Source organism: Pieris brassicae, chromosome 7 (genome assembly GCF_905147105.1).
Source record: "Pieris brassicae chromosome 7, ilPieBrab1.1, whole genome shotgun sequence".
NCBI classification, from domain to species: Eukaryota; Metazoa; Arthropoda; class Insecta; order Lepidoptera; family Pieridae; genus Pieris; species Pieris brassicae.
The window spans coordinates 281,211-301,933 of record NC_059671.1 but is presented as its reverse complement, the minus strand read 5'-3'; positions in this window follow the sequence as shown (position 1 = coordinate 301,933).

The following is a 20,723-nucleotide window of genomic DNA, read 5'->3' as shown; positions in this document are numbered from 1 at the left end:
CTATATATTAATTGACTTATTTATTATGAGAAATGCTTTGATTATTTCCTTCGATATCATTTATCATTTATTTGTGCTAAAGTAACGCTGGCTTAGTACAAAAGCGATCCTCCTGCCAAGTGTCATTTTAAAAATTGAAGATTTTATACGTAAGTTTTTTTTTTATTGTTTTAATATATATTACACACAATATTACTGAAGAACCCCAAAGCTGCGGGCATTTTTGCTCATGTCATATAACATGTACGTTAGCGGGCAGAATGTCACGCGAACTTTTTACCGACACTTTGTTTAGAACAATTCGTCGGTAAATTTTATTGAGGGACTATATTTCAACCGTGATTTTTACACTGAATAAGCTGTTACTGCTTTTTTGTTTTAAATATGTATTCGTGTGTAACGAAGTTTCGTTTCTAAAATGGACTTTTTACGATCACGGCTAGAAATGTGTGTGGAAAATGCTGCTAGAGTAACGACTCAACCATTTTTTTGTCACCAGAATGGACTATAGCAAACTTACTTTTGAAACGTGTATTAAAGCTAGTTGTATGTTATGCACACAAGTGACTAATGACTGTACGATACATTTTAAAACAAATAGTATTTAAACCCTTGTATAAGTTTAATAGTTAGAACCTCAACAAACACATTATTTGAGAGAAAACAATTTTTTAACCGGATTAAAACTATTTGTATTATTATAAACTTATAATTATTTAACATACATGTGTAAAAGCTATGTTAACCAAAGACAATACATTATTTGAACTATTAAAAAGTACTCGCAATTTCGTCTATTTGTAGATTAATTATTTTCAGTAATAAATTAAAAACCGACAACAACAAATGTGTTCGTAATACTACTAAGCATTCATGATAATTTGTAATATCACTGAAAATTTACACCCAAAAGTTTTCAGTTGGGAACAATTATCTTGCGACTGTTCGCTGTTTAGCATCTACTGTATGAGCTATAAATTAAGACAAAACATTGCGCCTTATTATTATGGCAATGGGGTGTCCATTCACTTTCGTCTTTCTTTGAACGGTGTTGCATTATACGACGATTTCTGTGAATACATTTGTTTATAAAATATAAGTGTATTAGTTAAATCTGGAATCTTTTTGCAAATAAATAGCATGAACTAATGTATATTTTATTGGTTGGACTAACAATCTGTCTTTAGTAAGGCTACACTGATGAGTTCAGGATAGTGATTAGATACCTCATAGGCATTGCATAGCCTTAATAAGTAATTAAACATACTATTTCTTTTAATTTGTAAGACAACATGCAATTAAATTTATGTGCATGTGAAAAGTGAATTAGTTTTTAAAACGAAACGCAATGGGTAAAGCCAGAGAACAAAAAAGTGAAGTTTTCGTACAACTTCTCAATTTGTATAAAACATGGGAGTTAAAACCAATGAAAAAAGGCCGCTGTTTAAACTTCAAAACGATAGATTTACCTATATAAATTAAATAAGACGTTTAAAATGATATTGATAATAACAAAACCCGTAACGTTTGACAACGAACCCAGACCCAGACTTCACGGCAGTCGCACGTGGCTCTAACGACTCAACTGTTTGATTTAAAGTCGCAACAATTGTGTTTACGACTTCCTCTTCCCTCTTCCCCCTCTTATGAAGATAACTTTACTACTGATCCTTAGTAATGGGCCTTTGTTTGAATTAACTGATTATATTTGAAAATTTGATAATTTTGTTTTTGAGCTTTTAAGGTAAATGTTAAAGCATTTCAGTGTTATCATTTATTTGTTATTGTAGTAATTTTGTTTATCATTATCCTTTGATAATAAAATAATAATCTGATTAAATATAATGATTTTGGTTGTTAAATTATTGGTTAATAAAATGTACATAAAATTTTAAATGAAGGAATAATAAAGATTCTCTAAATAACGAATCTCATTAGCTGACTGAAATAAATTCCTACATTAAAGCGAACAATTCGGTTAAAAGCAGTAATAAACCGATGTTTAACAAACACCAAAGGAAAGTAATACTTGGTGAAATATTCCAATGAAATATGTATTAAATCCGCGGCCAGTGAGATTAAGCCGCTGCGAAAGATCGGATATTAACAGACCGTTTCATCCACTGTAAGCGAAGCTACAATCTAAATTGTTGTCGGGCTTTCTTAGCTAATTTAATATGACGAGTATATGATATGATTTGAGCAATGTTGGCCTAGTGGCTTCAGCGTCCTTGGGTAGAATGCCTGGCGAACCCCGAGGGCCCATCTTAAGCGCGTGTGAAGGGCTGAGGTGTTTTTAGTGGGTCGGGTCTCGCTACCCCTCTGAATAGCAGAGGCATTTGAGTGTAGACCCAGCCCCACAGTCCCCGCGTCAAGCTCGATATCCTTGGCGCGGGCCTGCGCAAGCGCATTTTCACCTCATAAAAAAAAAGTGGCTTCAGCCTGCGACTTTCATCACTAAGGTCGTAGGTTCGATCTCCGTCTGTGCACCAATGGTCTTTCTTTCTATGTGCGCATTTAACATTAGCTCGAACGGTAAAGGAAAGTATGGTGAGGAAACCGGCTTGCCTTAAACCCAAAGAGCCGACGGTGTGCATCAGGCTCAGAAGGCAGATCACCTACTTGCCTATTACATTAACAAATGATCATGAAACAGATTCAGAAATCTGAGGCCCAGACCTAAAAAGGTTGTAGCGCCATTGATTTTGTTTTATATGATATGATTATGAATCATCATCAAACGAAACATTATTAACTAAATGTGATTTTTGATTGATATTTAGATAGGTAGACTTTGATAGAGATTTATTTGATAAATAAATTCTCAAATGTATATTCATTTATAAGTTCTAGCACAACATGCAATTATACAAAATTTACAATCATCCACATATACGTCAATGATATTATAATTATGTTATAATAAAAGCTTGCTTGTAAGGGATAAAATTAAACCAGCAACCACAAATAATAATAATAATTTTGTTGAAGACGTTAAGGACTTAACCTTCTTTTTATAATATCAGTTTTGATTATATCTTCTTGTAATAATAATTATTTATGCTGTAGGTAGTTCACAAAACAAGTAGGCCCCTTTACTTTTATTCATACTACTATCTTATTATTTAAGTATATAGTTTTATATTCCGCATTTATTTATTTATAAATAATTTGACAGTCTTCTTATAAATAGTATATCTTGGGTATGTCATATCTTTATGTGGACGACGGAGCCTGCAGGTGTGCGGGAAGGCAAGAATTTAATCTACAATAAAAGAAGTCAAAGATCTTTGTGCGTGTCACCTCACTGGCCTCCTTACAGAAGACATAAACTAGCGCAAAGCAATTTAATACGTATTATATTTAACCCTTAAATGATGATTTAGCTGGGAGCTGTGGAATGAGTGCTGTGCCAGATGCCAGCTAAGCAACCCCGAAAGTGGAAGTGGGTAGGAAATACGCTCCGAAACCAAGACACATTGCCAAGCTCTCGACTGGAATCCTCAAAAGGAAACATGGCCGCCCAGAACAGATCTGGAAATGAAGCATTATTGCATAATGGAAGGAACGACGTGGAGTGAAATTAAGAGAGCTGCCGGGGACCGATCTGGATGGTTTTCTACGCTGGATACCCTCTGCCCCACTTGGGGGACATAGGACTTTAAGTCAAGTAAGTCAAGATACCCTGACAGACATTGATTTACATCGTAAAAAGATGATAGAAGTATGAGTACATCTTAAATCAATGGTACAAGGATTAATGGTTAATTCCGGAATTATGATTATTTTTAACGACTGTCCATGAATAGCTTTAACAATGGCGGTCTTTAAATATAATGCTTTCGAGTCAAAGCCATCTCCATCATTTGTAGTTCCGCGTGACTTTCCTTACAATTCAATATCAGCCCTTTGTAGCCGGTTTTCGCTTTAATAAATGCGGCGGGTCCCAATTTCGGCTCAAATAATATTGTCACCTCGGCTCCTGAAGCACTCTCCTTTGGGTATTTAGCTTATTGTCGCGAGAAATAGACTCCTTTAGCTGAATCTTCTTAAATTCTCGTTTCTTGAAACGTTATAAGATTTACCATAATGGAAGGTGAAGTATGTTTTCACCATTCCATATTATATATATGTACGTAGCGGATGTTATATTTTTTTAGGTTACAGGAGGCAAACGGGCAGAAGGCTCACCTAATGTTAAGTGATAGCGTCACCCATGGACACTCATATTGCCAGAAGGCTATTAGGAAGGAAGGAATTGGTACATTCTTCATTTAAGGACCCTAAGTCGAATTGGTCCAAAAATACCTCAGTGGAGTGTATACACATACATGAAATATTGGCATTTAAACGAATTATAATTCAAAACTGTTTATTTTATATGTGTATTGAGTACTAAATTATTTATTTACTAAATACAATATTAATACATTGTACATAATTATTATACAATGTGTGGGCCACTTTTAAGTAAATACAAATTAATTGTGACAGCCCGGCTTTTCCGTTAAATTTTTACCAAATAAATAATGAACACGTTCTAAAATTATCATCAATTTGAAATGTTATTTATTTTATTATTAGCTCAATTTTATCAATAACAATGCCTACGTGATATTATTTTGATTTTAACACTAGGGAGTGAATGATAATTATGTAATCAAAACATAATTAAAACTTTCGAACGAATGTTGCTTACAAATATTAATCCATTAAATATACAATAGCTCGTCAATGAAACTCTCGACTTCGAAATTACAAATTTAAATCACAAGATAATTTGCTTCCAAGACCCCTGTTAACTTCACGAAGTATCCAAAGAGTTTAATTAAAAATTTCAAGAGTGCAATCAAAACAATTGAACAATATTGTCCGAATATTGATCCTTGCCTTGTTTAATGTTTGTTGAACAATTTGCTTTCCTTAAATCTACCCAGGCGTGGAACTTTTAATAAGATGGGCTTCTTAAATACCAATTTAGATGTAATGAAATTACTTATCGATTTAAAAAGTTAAATTGATATGACTCTCTTTTACTTTCGAAGGCGCTTTATGAATATTTTGTTATTATAATACCTATACGCGAATTGTTTTACTTAGCCACCCTTTTTAGTAACTACATACCAACATATGGAAAATTTGACTATGCAGCTATATGAAACTGTTCGCTTTTTCGGGATAAAACCTTAGTACTCTTCATAAAAGAGGTTTTATTGAACATTAAGATTCACCAACACCACGATCTTAAAACGCAATAAGCTCTTGAAACTGCCTCAATTGTTTTAACCCCCTCCTTACCTGTCCTTAATGCTTCACGAAACTGGAATATAAATTAAAATAGATGAGATTTTAGTTGTGTTTTTTATTAAAAAGTAAGTATGTAGGAAATGTTTTATATGATTAATAACTGAGCGAGTATTTTAATAAACATAAATATATAAATTATTAATTGAAATACTATTTTTCACAGGTTTACAACATTATAAAAAGCACAATTTTTTCCTACTTAATATATATTCACAAATATATACATCCACTTTCACAAATACGTTTTTGACAAGATCCGGCCATTTCCCATTTATATTTATTTATAGCCACGCCTTTGTTGGCGTACCACTCAATAAAAAACCAAAAAAAAAGTATAGAATCAATTTATACAAAATATACTAATATGTGTGATCAATAATGAGTGCGGGCGACACAAACATAATGCTTATAATATAATAATTATAAAAAAATATCTTTAATTATAAAGCATAGCAAAAGAGAGTGTTAACTGGCACTATACCAATATCTGGCATATTAGTAGGCGATTCAACAAAATATCAAGATTGGGCCCTGCACCCGATTTCACTAACAGTGCTCGTTTTGCTGGGATACAAAGTTTATTAACATACATCAATTGAATTAATTAGCAACGCAGTAAGCTCCGACAGTGCTGCTTTGACTTGGCTATAATAATAAAATACTAAAAGTTGTCTAATCAATAAAGTGTAATTGATTTATGGGAAAAAACCTACCCGTTACGTAAAAACTTTCCCATTAGTATCATAATATCAGACATTGAATAGCTAAGGAAATTTGCATGAACAAACTCAGGGAAAATGTATTCAATTAATATAAATGGTAATACGGCTTTCTGATACTGATTAAATACGGGAGATTTTGACGACGCAATCAAAAATTCAAAACTCTCAAACTCATTAATTGACTTAATTTTTTAAGTAGTTAAGCGTTTCCTTAAAAACGGTAAATGATTTATGTTTTCGTATATATTTAACGATTCTTTAGAATTTCTTATTATTATTCAGTTTGAAAAAGTAAGAATACAATGATCATATCTATTTATAAATGGTTATCGCTATAGTCTGGTTAAGAGAGATGATAAAAAACTGACTTTTATTCTAATTTAAAACAAAAAAATATTCTTCGAAAAGAAAACTGTTATAAAGTTTGGTATATTAGCGATCAATTACACTAATAATATTTTACAAATTAACACCTTTCAATATTATAGACATTAGCCACAATAATATTGATTTTAGCTCAGAAATAGTTAAATCCGGAGAAAAAAATAGAATTACTTCAAAAATAAGATTGTGTACTGATTACGAAACAGAAATTATGTCGACTAAATATATAAGCATTACCAATTATATTCAAATAATTATTTCCAGTTAATAATAAATTTAATACAGTATCATTGGCAATTAACGGAGGACAATAATAATTATTAAATGCAAAAGGACAGCCGCGTGTGAGCTGACGCGGCAAATTTGATCGCGTGGTTTGGCTTAAAGCCGCGCTTAGTTATTAATATACAGCAGGTATTTTTATTTACGTTAAAAACATCAAGGTTCTAACTGTAATATTTCTTTAAATTATTTTTAAAACTATTGATCCAAGACTCCACCACTTTGGCCTCAGTGTCAGCGTCTTAACGCAAATTACATACGAAGCGGTATTTGCTAAACAAAGAATAAATGTTTAAAAATGATTCATTTTATTCAAAGCAACTTGCACAGAAGTTGATGGCGTAGACGCAGGGTAATGCTCATGCCTGATACAAAATAACTCTAACTTTCCTTTTATACAAATATTAAGATATTTGTCGGCAATTTTCATATAGTTTTCCGAACAAAATATCTTACTGAAAGATAAAATATGAGCACCCGGTATAATCCGCAATGGCGCGCTATGATTCGCGAGCAAAGAAGCGTGAAATTGCTTTATTCGCCCGAACCGATGAATAATTAATATCGTAACTGTAACGTGCGTCTATCCGTACGTGAGCTTTAGATTAACGCCTCCGTCATACAGTGAGCGACACGAACGGATTAAAACGAAAAAACGCACATAATTGGCGCAAGTCAACAATTTATAAAAATGTACATCAAAATTACTCGGTTTTGTTATAAAATGTTGTGACCTATGTATAAAGGGTTCAAAACGAAAAATTAATTACTAGCTAGCTAAAATAACTAAATTGTTTTCTATACAAAAAATTGGTCGCATATGAGATGAATATTTTTAGATGTTGCAAAACCACCATCTTGAAAAACTTTGGTTTATTGCGTGTATATCTGTACCATTCGGCTTAACTGAGATCACATCTGCATACATAACGTGGGAACTGCGCCGGTGCCTCAATGTTTTTGCGTTAATGGAATTTATTAACTAATAAAATATGAATAGCGCTCAACATTTGCATTATCTACCTGTCATCTCTTGATGGAATATTTTGGAAAGAATTTAATTTTCAGAGTTTATATATACATAGAGTTTACTTATATATTATAAGTGAAGTCACGTTGCTGTTCCTAGGTAAGTATGTATTTAATTGAGTAAAGCGTCTTAAGCGTATAAAAAAGAATATATTTCACAATAAATTAACCTTCATCATAAACATCTTATTGTTATGGGGTATTTATAGTAGTCGCTGCTAAAGATTCTTCGTGGTCTAGTCGCATCAGACCTGCATCAAGTAATCGTTACTTGAAGAAGCGGGAAGTTCTTGTCTTCATTTAGCAGAAATAATTAAGTTTTTTCTTTATAATATTAAGTATTGATTGTCGTTTTTTAAGGTTTAGTTTCAGTTTTAGTTTTTAGTTAGTAAGATTACTTATTTTTAAATACATAAGTTACGGGTTAATATGCCTTTAAGATTTATAGCAGTCCTCTTATAAATTATTTAAGGATTTGTATTAATTTAATATTGTTACGAGCTAGGGGATCGGATAGAAAATGCCGTAGATTTCTTCAAAGGTTTATTTCTTGAAAAATCAATGAGGAATTTATGGGCACTTATTAATTTCAGAAATGCACTTATAACACACAAAAACACAGTCACTTATTACTTCACTTATGCACACTTCGCACAGTACTTTATCACTTTATTCGCACTTTATCACTTCGGTGTTTCGCTCTTGTTATCGCATTCAAAACTAAAGGCGACTAGTCGCGTTTCGGCTCGCTTATACATCCCTGGGAATAATTCTAAACAATATTCGAGAACTTTCTAGGCGGGCTTGCTACTGAGTAGCGATTGCACAATTCTAGAACGTCCGCACTCTTTGTCTCTTTCGCACATTGCTCCGTCCTTGTCGTACGGCGTTCTAGAGTGCTGTCTAGTTTCGAGAAAGTTCTGATCTTCTCTCTCTCTCTCTCTCGTATCATTTCGTCCTTGTCTCACACCTAGAAAGTTCGGTCTAGAATATTCCTTCATCAAAGGGGTATACCTAGGCCTGAAAACGCCTGAAAACGGGTCTCCTGAAAACTGCACCACTCTACTACACATGTTCTGAAACTGACTGAAAAAACGTTTCAGCTTCCTGAAAACTAGGGTAACATTATGGAAATTACAATTTTCTAATATGTGATTGACCCTCTCCTGAAACGGTCAGAAATCATATTACAGCCTGCTGAAAAGTAGTGGAAAAACCTAGAAACATTGTAGTCGACCCGTCTTCGTAACAATATATTATAAATTATTATTACCGGAAACCGTCTACGGTCACTATATAAAAAGAGTAAGGATTAATAAGAAAAAAATATTATAATTTATTTTACCATGCACTACAAGTATACAAGGACAGAACGACATCAACAATTCGTTGTTGTTACGTTTCGATTTTTTTTAATGTCATATAGATCACAATTCATTACAATTACACAGCTCCTAAAAAAGCGAAGTCATGAAAAATTTAAAACTATAAATAATTCCAGCCCTTAGATACTTTATAATTATAAATAAATCTGTGGTAGTTTTTTTAATTCGGCGAGCGCAAATGTCTACGGCGTAGTTACTCGTAGTTACAGTTTGGGAAAGTTGAACACTCGTCGTATTTCCCGCTTCAATTGTAAGGTTTCCCGCCAAATTTAGTTTCATTCGGCTTATTAATTTGAAATGTTAGAGTTGCTGGGCTTATGTATTACAGAATTATGGAGCCGTATGAATACAGTTTAAATGAGATGGCTTTTTAATTAGCGACTTATGCAGAATGTTGTAACTAGTTGTAGGGAAGCCGGTCATTGGCTTAGTGCTTATACTTCGCCAAAGACTGGCACCCTTTTGGACCCTTTGCATTGCCTCCGCTTAGGAGTACCCATATTTACTCCCCATAAGTATTGAAGTAAGTAGCCTTGGACACCAAGGCCTACATTATAAAAAGAGTGCAGGTCGTTTTTCTCGCCAAGCCACGCTAAACGACTCTTGCCTCCGTCAATGTTCCAGCAATTTTTGAGCCAACGGGCATGGCCAGAGACGATGGCAAGCAGCCGGATGGGATGTCGTTGATACCTTGGAAAATGGGACGGGTTTTAATATGGGATGCTACTTGTGTGGACATGTTTGCCCAGTCTCACCTCCTTCGGACATGCAAGAATGCTGGGACAGCCGCTGAGCAGGCAGAAAATAATAATAATAAAAATAATAAACTAATATAAGAGTATTTCCACCAATTTCGATTTTGTTCCCTTTAGAGTAGAGACTCATGGGCCGTGGGGTTCAAGTGCACAAGCGCTAGTTGAAGATTTAAGTTGGCGCCTGGTACAACCTAGTAGTACTATCTATAAAAATAAAAATAAATTTACTATTTTTTTTAATAATATGTAGGTTAAGGAATTATAAATACTGTGTAATAAACTTCAGCTGCCCACTGAAGTATTTCAAGTATTTCCGAACCAATTCTACTTAGGAAAAGAGAGTACCAATTCTTAAAAGGCTGGCTGACTCGCGAGCCCTCTGGCATTGGGAGAGTCCATGAGCGGCGGTATCGCTTAACATCAGGTCAGCCTCCTGCCCGTTTGCACTTATATTGCCTTTATCTCTGTTTATAATTTTTATTTATATATTTTATTACCATCACATTACTAAATTAATATATTTTAAATGAAATAATTGTTTTTTAGCCATAATACTTTTAAAATACGTATTTTTTATTGTTTTGTATATTTAAACGTAAACATTGGGTTGGTTGTTAAATAAATTCAGTGTCAAATGATAATGTTAATCCGTCAGTTGCAATGTGCTGCCGTTGCGTCCCACGGGTGTTATAGGCTTGCATACGGGCAGATTTCCAGCGTTTTTTACTGGATAGTAGTCATAGGTTGAAAGTTGACAGCTGCCCATGGACGACGCCGTGATGTTGCCGGTCTTTAGCATACGGTATGCGCTGTTGGTTTTCAGTCTACCACCATTTTAATGTTTTAATTATAACATTACTAAATAAAATACTAACGTATTTAATGAAAACCTTTTAGCCTTTCATTAGTTACGCACACTCTTACTTATATTTACGAAATTTAATTATTTTCTTTATTTGTAACATTTAATTTATGTCATAAACTTTATTTTAAAAACTTATATATATAATGCCGTTTTTGACGCGTCTATTAACTGCTGGTCTATTTATGAAAATCAAAGGAATGCGTGCAAAAGGGGTGCGAAATGACACGTGTCAAAGAATCCCCTGATTGCGCGGGCGCCCCAGCCCTCGCAATTAGACGAATAAGCTGATTTTGCGCGAATTTAGACAGAAACACTGCTAGTTACTGTTACTTTGCTACCTATCACCGTATTTACCAAGTATCAATCATCTCATTATTATTGTTGAGCAATCAGTCAGCACCTTCGACCTGTATCTTTTATGGTATGACTATATCTAAAGTAGTAAAGAAACTTAGACCCTTAAAATATCTTTAAAACTTTGACGAATTACGTTTTCAACATGAAAACCACTGTTTTATATTTGTGCATATTTATATTTTATATATATACTGATTTTTATTTAAAAATTGTATGATCAAGTGTATTCGAAAGTGGCTTCGATTACATTATTTTTTTTTTGTTCGACGTGTGAGCACAACTTCCGACAAACGGGATGCACTAGTTTTATATAAATAAACAAATATACAGCAATGCTTTTAGTACATCATTTCTGTTTTGTAGGTTTTTGTGATCTGTGTATAGGCTGTACGAACGTTTAAACGTGATGGACAGAAAGGTTTTCATTGTTTCAGTCAATTATTTGCCTTTAGTGTTCTTTTGTTCTGTACAGATTTTAGAATTGGAATACACAATCTGAGACGTTTAAACGTGATGGACAGAACGGTTTTCATTGTTTCAGTCAATTATTTGCCTTTAGTGTTCTTTTGTTCTGTACAGATTTTAGAATTGGAATACACAATCTGAGACGTTTAAACGTGATGGACAGAACGGTTTTCATTGTTTCAGTCAATTATTTGCCTTTAGTTTTCTTTTGTTCTGTACAGATTTTAGAATTGGAATACACAATCTGAGACGTTTAAACGTGATGGACAGAACGGTTTTCATTGTTTCAGTCAATTATTTGCCTTTAGTGTTCTTTTGTTCTGTACAGATTTTAGAATTGGAATACACAATCTGAGACGTTTAAACGTGATGGACAGAACGGTTTTCATTGTTTCAGTCAATTATTTGCCTTTAGTGTTCTTTTGTTCTGTACAGATTTTAGAATTGGAATACACAATCTGAGACGTTTAAACGTGATGGACAGAAAGGTTTTCATTGTTTCAGTCAATTATTTGCCTTTAGTGTTCTTTTGTTCTGTACAGATTTTAGAATTGGAATACACAATCTGAGACGTTTAAACGTGATGGACAGAACGGTTTTCATTGTTTCAGTCAATTATTTGCCTTTAGTGTTCTTTTGTTCTGTACAGATTTTAGAATTGGAATACACAATCTGAGACAAATAGCCGATGGTCACACGCTACGCAATTTTATTGACAAACTATCAACAGATAAAAGGTTCTCTTAAACGTGAAAAATACTTTTTAAGCAAAAAGAGAAATACACGTTAATAGATATTTATTTTGCATGTTAAGGTCACGAATTTCATTAGCGGTATTAAAGGGCTTCCCGAGGGACCTCGGGATTCCCTTTCATACGTCGCGCTATTGTGTTTCGGAGATACAACTTCTAGAGAAAGAAATGTTATAGCATTTCCAAATGGATTTTTTTCATTTATATATTTATTCGTTTAAAAAGAGAGAAAATGTTTGTCAAAGTTAAGTTGAATTTGAGTATTCATATTGTTTAATGTACCATTTGTTATTTAAAATTATGTAATTTATATAGAAATTTAAGTTTAAAGAATTATCCGTTTCGATACAAATTCAATTGTTCGTGCAAAGGGGTTACAAATAATCGATATTATAAAACGAGAAAGTCTAAATTAAATTACGTAAAATAACTGTAGATACTGTCTTTTGTTAACATAGCTTTTAAATATTTAAAGAAAACACTTTTTTACCGGATTGAAGTTATGTATTATTATAAACTTATAGTTCGTTCGCGTGACGTTTCGCGTGCTTTACAGCGTGCATGGTCACTGTGACTGAAGACAAAAGGTGTTGAATGTCAAAAAGTATCAGAGCTGTAGAGAAAGTTGTATTATCTGTATTTATTTCCCCGGAGTTGATATTGACTAAAAGATGACGGGTTTTTCCAGAAATGACTCACGGAGCTATTTTCGCGGATTTTTTGTCTTGGGGTTTCAATTTGGATATTATAGGATCCCAGGTTGATGATTTTAGGCCGTCTTTTCTATTGAAATTGGCGCGTACCAATCTTGGGAAGAATCTTTTTTCTTTCGAAAGTACTTTCGGTTGGTCAAAGCATATGTAATGATTAAGCCTATCTAGTGTGTGTTCACAGACTGCTTATTTTGTGTGTCTTATCGGGACGCCGGGAGAAATTTATAATTATGTAAAATAATTATAAGTTTACAATAATACATAGCAGCAATCCGGTAAAAAATTGTTTTCTTTAACAGTAGATACTACTTTGAAATAATATTTTAAGTCAATAGTGAAGCAATAAAAGATTTATGTTTCTCCCTTTCCTTTAAGCTAACCTCTAAGATACATTGAATTTTTTATAGATTAAATAGTAAAAATAATATGAACTATAGTTAAGACAGCGAGAATGAGTGTTTCTTAAGAACAAAAGTGCCGAATTCAACATATCATGTTTTTATCAATTAATGAAATGAAAAAATATTTTGCCCATAAAGATAATAATGGGTTTACGCGTGAGAGACGAGGGTTTGTGTTTATTGTTAAAAATAATAGAAATCTTTCATTGTTAACAGGAGTAATCTAATGTTTTTATCCCCCTCATTCTGAAGATTCTATTAACGATATTCGGATAATCCCATATTAGTTTTAACGAATATGTCAATCAGACGCTTACTAAGATCGGATTGGTTAAATTTTATATTTATTTTTTGACATGTATGTACCCCACATACTGTTTTCCTAGGCATAACAATAGATAGTAAACTCCAGTGGGGCCCACACATAGAAACTCTTTCGAACAGGCTGAGCTCTGCAGCATATACAGTAAAGAAAATCCGACAGCTTACTGATAAGGATACGGCTAAAATTGTGTACCATAGCTACTTTCACAGCGTTATGTTGTACGGTATTCTACTGTGGGGTGCTGCTGCAGAGGTTCAATCCATATTTGTGCGATTCGGTACGGAATAGATTTAAGGAACTAAATATTATGACATTATCCGGTCAATATATTCTTGAGTGTGCGACCAACCAGGCTCCAGAAGATAAACCACTCCTTATATGGAAATTGTATTCGTTTTTACAACAAACTCCCAAGTAAAATTAGAGAACTGTCACTTAATAAATTCAAAGCCCTTGTTAAAAGCAAATTAATTAATAAAGCCTTTTATAAATGTGACGAATACCTAAATGATCCTAATCCTTGGGATTGATTTGCTCCAGTTCAAACAATTGTATTAAAAACTTGGCGATTGAAAAGAGTGGCGGAAAGTTTCTTGCCAGTTCTTCTTACCCGCTCTACGCCCTTGACTTGCGAACTGGTTGTAAATGTAAATTTACAGTTAATTTAATTTGTTTTTCTTGACGTTCATAAGTGTACATGTTTACCTATGTGAATAAAGATATTTTGATTTGATTTGATATTTAATTTTATGAAATTTCAAGTAGGATATGGAAAACCAAAAACATTAGTTACATATTGACATATCAGTCACACAAATATTATTTTGCAAAAAGCGAAAAACTTCAAAAAAGTGTGAATTAGTTCTTCATCAACACCAATATGATGGAGCATGGGAGTACAAAGCAAAAATTTCAGCGCAAAAAGGCTCGTCCACGCGAATGGGTCCCGACAATGGCCAATTTGACACTTTAAGTGGGGAAAAAAACTAAAACGGACGACAATTAGGCCCCGGCCGGAAGCAAGTGTTTAAATTTCCATTAGCCGGGAATCGGACAGAAGTTCATAATTGGGATGGCTTTTCAATTGATTTCTTTTTTAATTACATTCTATTCGGGTTCAATTGGTTTTGTCTAGCTATGATAGAGGCAATTCGTTTATTGATGACAATTCAATTTTCATATTATTTTCTATAGATGACTTGCGTTTGTCATACCATCCTCGTCATCATCGCTGCTTTATGTGGTCAATTTCTGGACGTAGGGCTCCTCCACTTTCCTCCAGTACTGCAGGGTGCACTAGCCTCTGTACCAGGCCTCCTTGACGATGTCGTCAGTCCACCTAGTCGGTCCGCGCGGTCTTTCATTCTACCGAGGTCTTCATTCAAGGAGCCTGTGGGTCCATTGGTTCTTGTCCATGCGCGCAATGTGGCCTGCCCACCGCCACTTAGTTGTTGCAACAGCATACGTCGCTTATGCCGACTATGCCGATAATTTTTTTCACGAATGACCTTTATTTGTACACCATCGTGAAGGGAGATGCCAATTGATCATACCAGCTAAACATTATACAGTTACTACATACGATTTCGGAATTGCTACTGTTTGCACGACATCAGCTAGAGATTTTTTTCGTAAATCAGTAAAAACTGGCAACAAATTGGCCAATTAATTTCTTGATAATAAACATGCGTCCGCCACAAAACAAATTTGACGTCACGTGTCAAATTAGTCACGGTCGCGTTCGTCCATTTTGCTTTTTTAAACCAACGTGGAATGATTGGCGAGTGGTATCGAGCGACGCTCTCGGCTGGAAACGAACGCCACGCCAATGAGGATTCGTATAAATTGTTTTTCAAATTCGGAACAGCGAGCACGATGCCACGTCGTCAACATACGCAGAACTGATGTTTACAATGACTTCATTATTGACATAAGTTAAAGTATTCTGTGCTTTTCAGAACGATACGAGAGCGAATATTCAAAAGAGACAAAAGCAACATTTAAGTGGACAACTACATTCTGAAAATGCACCTTTTCAAGTTTTCAGATATTTTGGTTGAGCCAAATGTTATTTTATCTTTAACTAGCTACCCCCTCGAACTTCGTTTTGCCTTAATATGTTTTTTTTCTTAGCCTGCCTAATCAGTATCTTCATACCAACATATGGAGCGTCACACAGCAACATTAGTTTGACAGGAAGTAATAAGAAATAATACTCGAATTGGTCCAGCTGTCTTCGACTTTTGCGCTTATCAAAATATTTTGCAATTAGTTTTTATTAACATTGAGAGCATTGGCACGCTGACAGCTCTTCACTCATGTCATATCTTTAAAAACACCTTACTAAAACTGATGCCTTTGACTGTCACTTTGCTACTATTCCTCAAAGGTGCCAAACTTGGCATTGTGTGAAGTCTTAACAAAGCTGATTAATTGATGATACAGACGAACTGTGAGCTCGGATTTCTCTTTGTGTACCTCCTTGATTCCTAACATGCGAGCGATTGGATTTGGATTGCAACATCTTTGATTAAGATAAAGTTTATACAAACATAGAAGTAACACGACATTTATATGTCATTTATTATTAGGCCATGGGGACAAGGACACACACAAAAAGAAAGATTCACAGCGGGTAACCCTAAGCGTCACAATTGATGGAGAAAAATAATTTTGTGTCATACAATAATTAAGATTTTTATAAAAATATATTTTTTTATTTAAATGAAAAGAAAATTATTGTTTGTTATTATATTATAGCTGATTGGAATTCGCAACTCGTCTTGTGTTTTGTGTGTGCAACGTGTTTATTCAATGACTAATCAAAACTAATAATAATACTGACTACTTTGATTAAAAATAAATTTGAGCGTTAGTTATAAACACATGTGTAAATAATATTACTTAGTAGGGGCATATGGAACCTTTCTCTTTATCAACTTTATTTATGTTTGTAACAAATTTGTTGTATCGTAAAGGACATCATTTTATCAAAGCAGATTGATATGTTAGTGATAAGTTCCGTACACTATCTTTGAAATCACATCAGTCACCTTCATTTTATATATATTCTCGTAGAATGCGTCTATTTAGGATTTTATTAGTTTAAACATAAAACTTACGTGAATGAACGAAAAATGTATGAATATTTCAGACCTAAATGTCACATCGACATTACGTAAAGATAGCTTTATTTGGGCGACAGATTACGCATTGTCACTAAGTGTTCATATTAAAATTCAAACCCCAAGTTTGCAATCACACATTTGCATTAGAGTAGATTTATAATGAGCAATTATCGCAAAATATTTTTGACATTTTCTTAAAAATAAACTTCGCCACACGGTAATAACATGTAAGTCGAAGTAATATTTAAAGTCTGACAGTCGCTAAACCGGCTCGAGAGCGGATCCGTCGGAGGCAAAGCTTGAAAAAAATCACAACTTCCTCCGGATGTGTTGCTTCTAAACTTTTCCTTTGGATATTGCTATTACCTTTCTTAGCATAGACTAACACGTAGACATGATCTTAATTTCAATTATTTATTGTTATACCATTTGTTGGTAAACTTTGGTTTCTCTTTTTACGCAGCATTCCAACAGAAATATATGTATATACTCGTATATCATATTGTTATCTATTACTTGACATATGTATAAAATTTGTCACATTTGTGATTCCACTATTTGCTTAGACTCTGATCAAATCAATTTTGTAATTAAAAAGTAATATAATAAATCGTTATTTTAAATTATATGTACATTCAATATAATACCAGGTTAATTGTTAAATAGAAAATAATCTTTGGTGAATAGTTTTTAAGACGTATACAAAGGTGAGCCAGGCATACGTTCGACGTAATTTAATTTTATGAGAGGTGGAGCGCTGAATCGTAATAAGCGAAGTTTCTAACAAGTTTGATAAGCTCGGCAATTACTGAGATTATTAACATATTTTAGGCCTAGCTCGCCATTAACAAACAGCCAAATCTGTATGTAATTAGGTTTACGCAATTCATTGTGTGAATTTGTTGTTATCGAATTATTTTAAATATTTTATGTACCCTTTGTTAGTGGACATGAGGTGAGTTAGCAATTATTGACTGCATCGTACAGCCATTCTTTCTGTTACCCCCTTAACGCAAGACAGATACATTTCATTCGATCTTATTATCATGTAATATAGACATCATAGACACTTTAAATGGAATGCAAGAAACATGAATTTTGAAAACGTTTTTTTACATTCATAAGCATGTGCTAAGACGCATCTAAAGTTTAGATTCTAAGCTAAATAAACGTTTTTTTTTTAATTTCAATTTATAATTTTCTGGCCAAATCACTATGAACTATTTGGTTCGCTCTGCGTTAGAACAAGTTTTTTCAATCTAGGTTTTATAAAATTGTAATATCTTTTGACTAATTTATGCTTCATTGAGAAGTTAAGACCCATTAATTACTTTTTAAGCTACTTAGGATAGACACCCCATACAATTTTGTCACGTTTTGGTTATGTTCATTTGATTCAGTGTTTTCACAATTTGATACTATTTCATCCGACATATAGGCTAAATGTCACTTAAAAGTTCCCAGGGGTGTAAAAGTTGTCCAAAATGTCGGTAGCAAAAAGGGTGTGGGCACAAAAAGTTTGACATCTCGTTACTGGGGGGTCACTAATTGGCTACCTAGGGCCTCGGGGACATTTTGAACATCGCTTTTTATGCCTTGTTTGATATGTGGTGGGTTAAATTGCCCTTGAAATTCGACGAGCTTAAAATGCGATATTTTATGTGGCGGTTGTCTTTGTGTAAGGGATTTTTAGTTAACTGATTAGGGTGCAATTTGATTTGTAAACGATAATTGCAACACTCTGTTAAAGAAGATCAATATTGTTGGGAATATTCTTGTCAAAATATTACTAGTTAATTGTACCACAACAAATGCTACTTACATGAACAAATTATATGATATTTTTAAAGGAATGTCCTATTAATTAATTTAGTCTACATAAAAGTCTTTTAAAAATAATAGAAGTTGACTGATTCTTTTCATAGCAATTACATACGTTTTTTAATAATATCAATAAGGAACGTTTAGTAATTTGAATTAATAAATTCAAATCACGCATTAAAATAAAGCTGCTTGCTAATGATTATTTAAATGGTGTCAATACTCGGATATGACGTGTTCGATAATAATTGTTTAATGTAAAAATATTGGAAAATAAGTAACACGGCTGGATCTTCTGGTGACTTTTCCGGATTCGTGGACGATATTCAACATCATCTGCTTAGTTAAATAATGAAAGATGTTATCCGACCAACTTCATTCAAGAACCGTCACCGTTCGCTTAAATGTCCGTGCTTGTGGTGGCGACCATGCATTGGGTTGTCTCTGTCCCTGCATTTAAGCGAGGTGCCGTTGGCTGGCCATGCGTCGAACTCGTGAACGGTGAACTTGTGCACGTGACTGGTGACACTAGTGGCTGGATCTGTCTATGTATTAATTATTTTCTGCTTTGATTAACCTTGATACTACGACTTCGCGTACTGTTCACACAATAACGTAAGTCCATGTTCCTATTTCACCAAACCTTGCTGATTGAGTTGAAATGTTCATTTTTCTAACTGCTTCAACATCATTCAAGGATTACATTATTGGATTTGTGTTCCCTAATTGCCATCGTTTCATAAAATCTGATAAAAGCCAAGAGGCTGATTACAGGTGGACAAACGTTAAAAAAACATATGATAAGGAGCACATTCATTTTGCACATTCACCCACAAACGTTTTGTAAAAAAAACTTTACCGATCGAATGTAAATGATTTGAGTTGCTCTAGTTTAACAAAACCATAGCATTCAAAATCGCTAATAAAAATAAATAAAACGTTTGGACTGTTTGAGTTAACACAGCGTTTCCGTCATCCTAGTTACGATCTATTCAATTGCCTTCGCTGGCTGAGAGGAACCTGCGAAATGAGATTTTCAAACAAATGCTGAGCCAACGAACCGGACCAACGGACAATATTCGATAAGGTTTTACTTGTCAGTGACGTTATCTGCTTATTGAGGGTTAAGCCTTTTTTATTGGACATAGTTGCCTAACTGAAGGACTAAAGATTTTACTAAAATAATTCATCTTGATTTATTAGAAAATCTAATAAATGTAATTAAATTTACTTGTAAATTTGTCTTTAGTGGCCTAGCCTTAGTTTCAGCTTACACAATATAAAAAACGGTCAAGTATTTTATATGAAACATCAAATGGTTTATATCAAAAACTTAAGCAGTGCTTCGTAAACATGTTTAGAAAAAAAACGTAAGTGCAAATGTAAATAACATTCGAGTAAACTATACAAATCAAATATAAAATTCTTTTTCAGGGTACAAATAAATTAAACTTGAAATAAGTTTGTAATAACTGTGAGAAGTATTAAACATATTTGATATCAAAATATTGATAAAATCGTTGCATTTTGCCCCATTTCGCAATTCAATATTGACATAAAATGAAATAGCAAAATACCCAGAAGCCAGTCTCAGTCGGGTGGGAATTGGTAAATTAAAAAGTTGTTAATGCTGGCGCGGCGCGCGGCCGCGTGTCGAATTCACAAAGGCCAGTAATTGTATTACCGTCAAATATATCAAAAAAAATATTAATACGATTCAGTTAAATATTGGGAAAAAATACAAGCTGAAGTCCTCATTTTAAAATCGATCTGAATAATAATAATACAACCTGTTTATTTGCAATCTTTAAAATTGTTGAATGTACCGTCTAGATTTGTCGTATCCGTTTTTTTTGATATCCTAATTTCTTTCTTTATCATTTATCAGAACCCCGTCATGGGCAAAGGATTCCATCTACTTCCAAATTTCTTTCTACATTCGCTTCCTACGACAGCTTCTTTATCTTCCATCCATCATTTTATAGGGCCCCTTCTTCCCCTTGATCATTCCCATATAGTTGTCTTTAAAGTT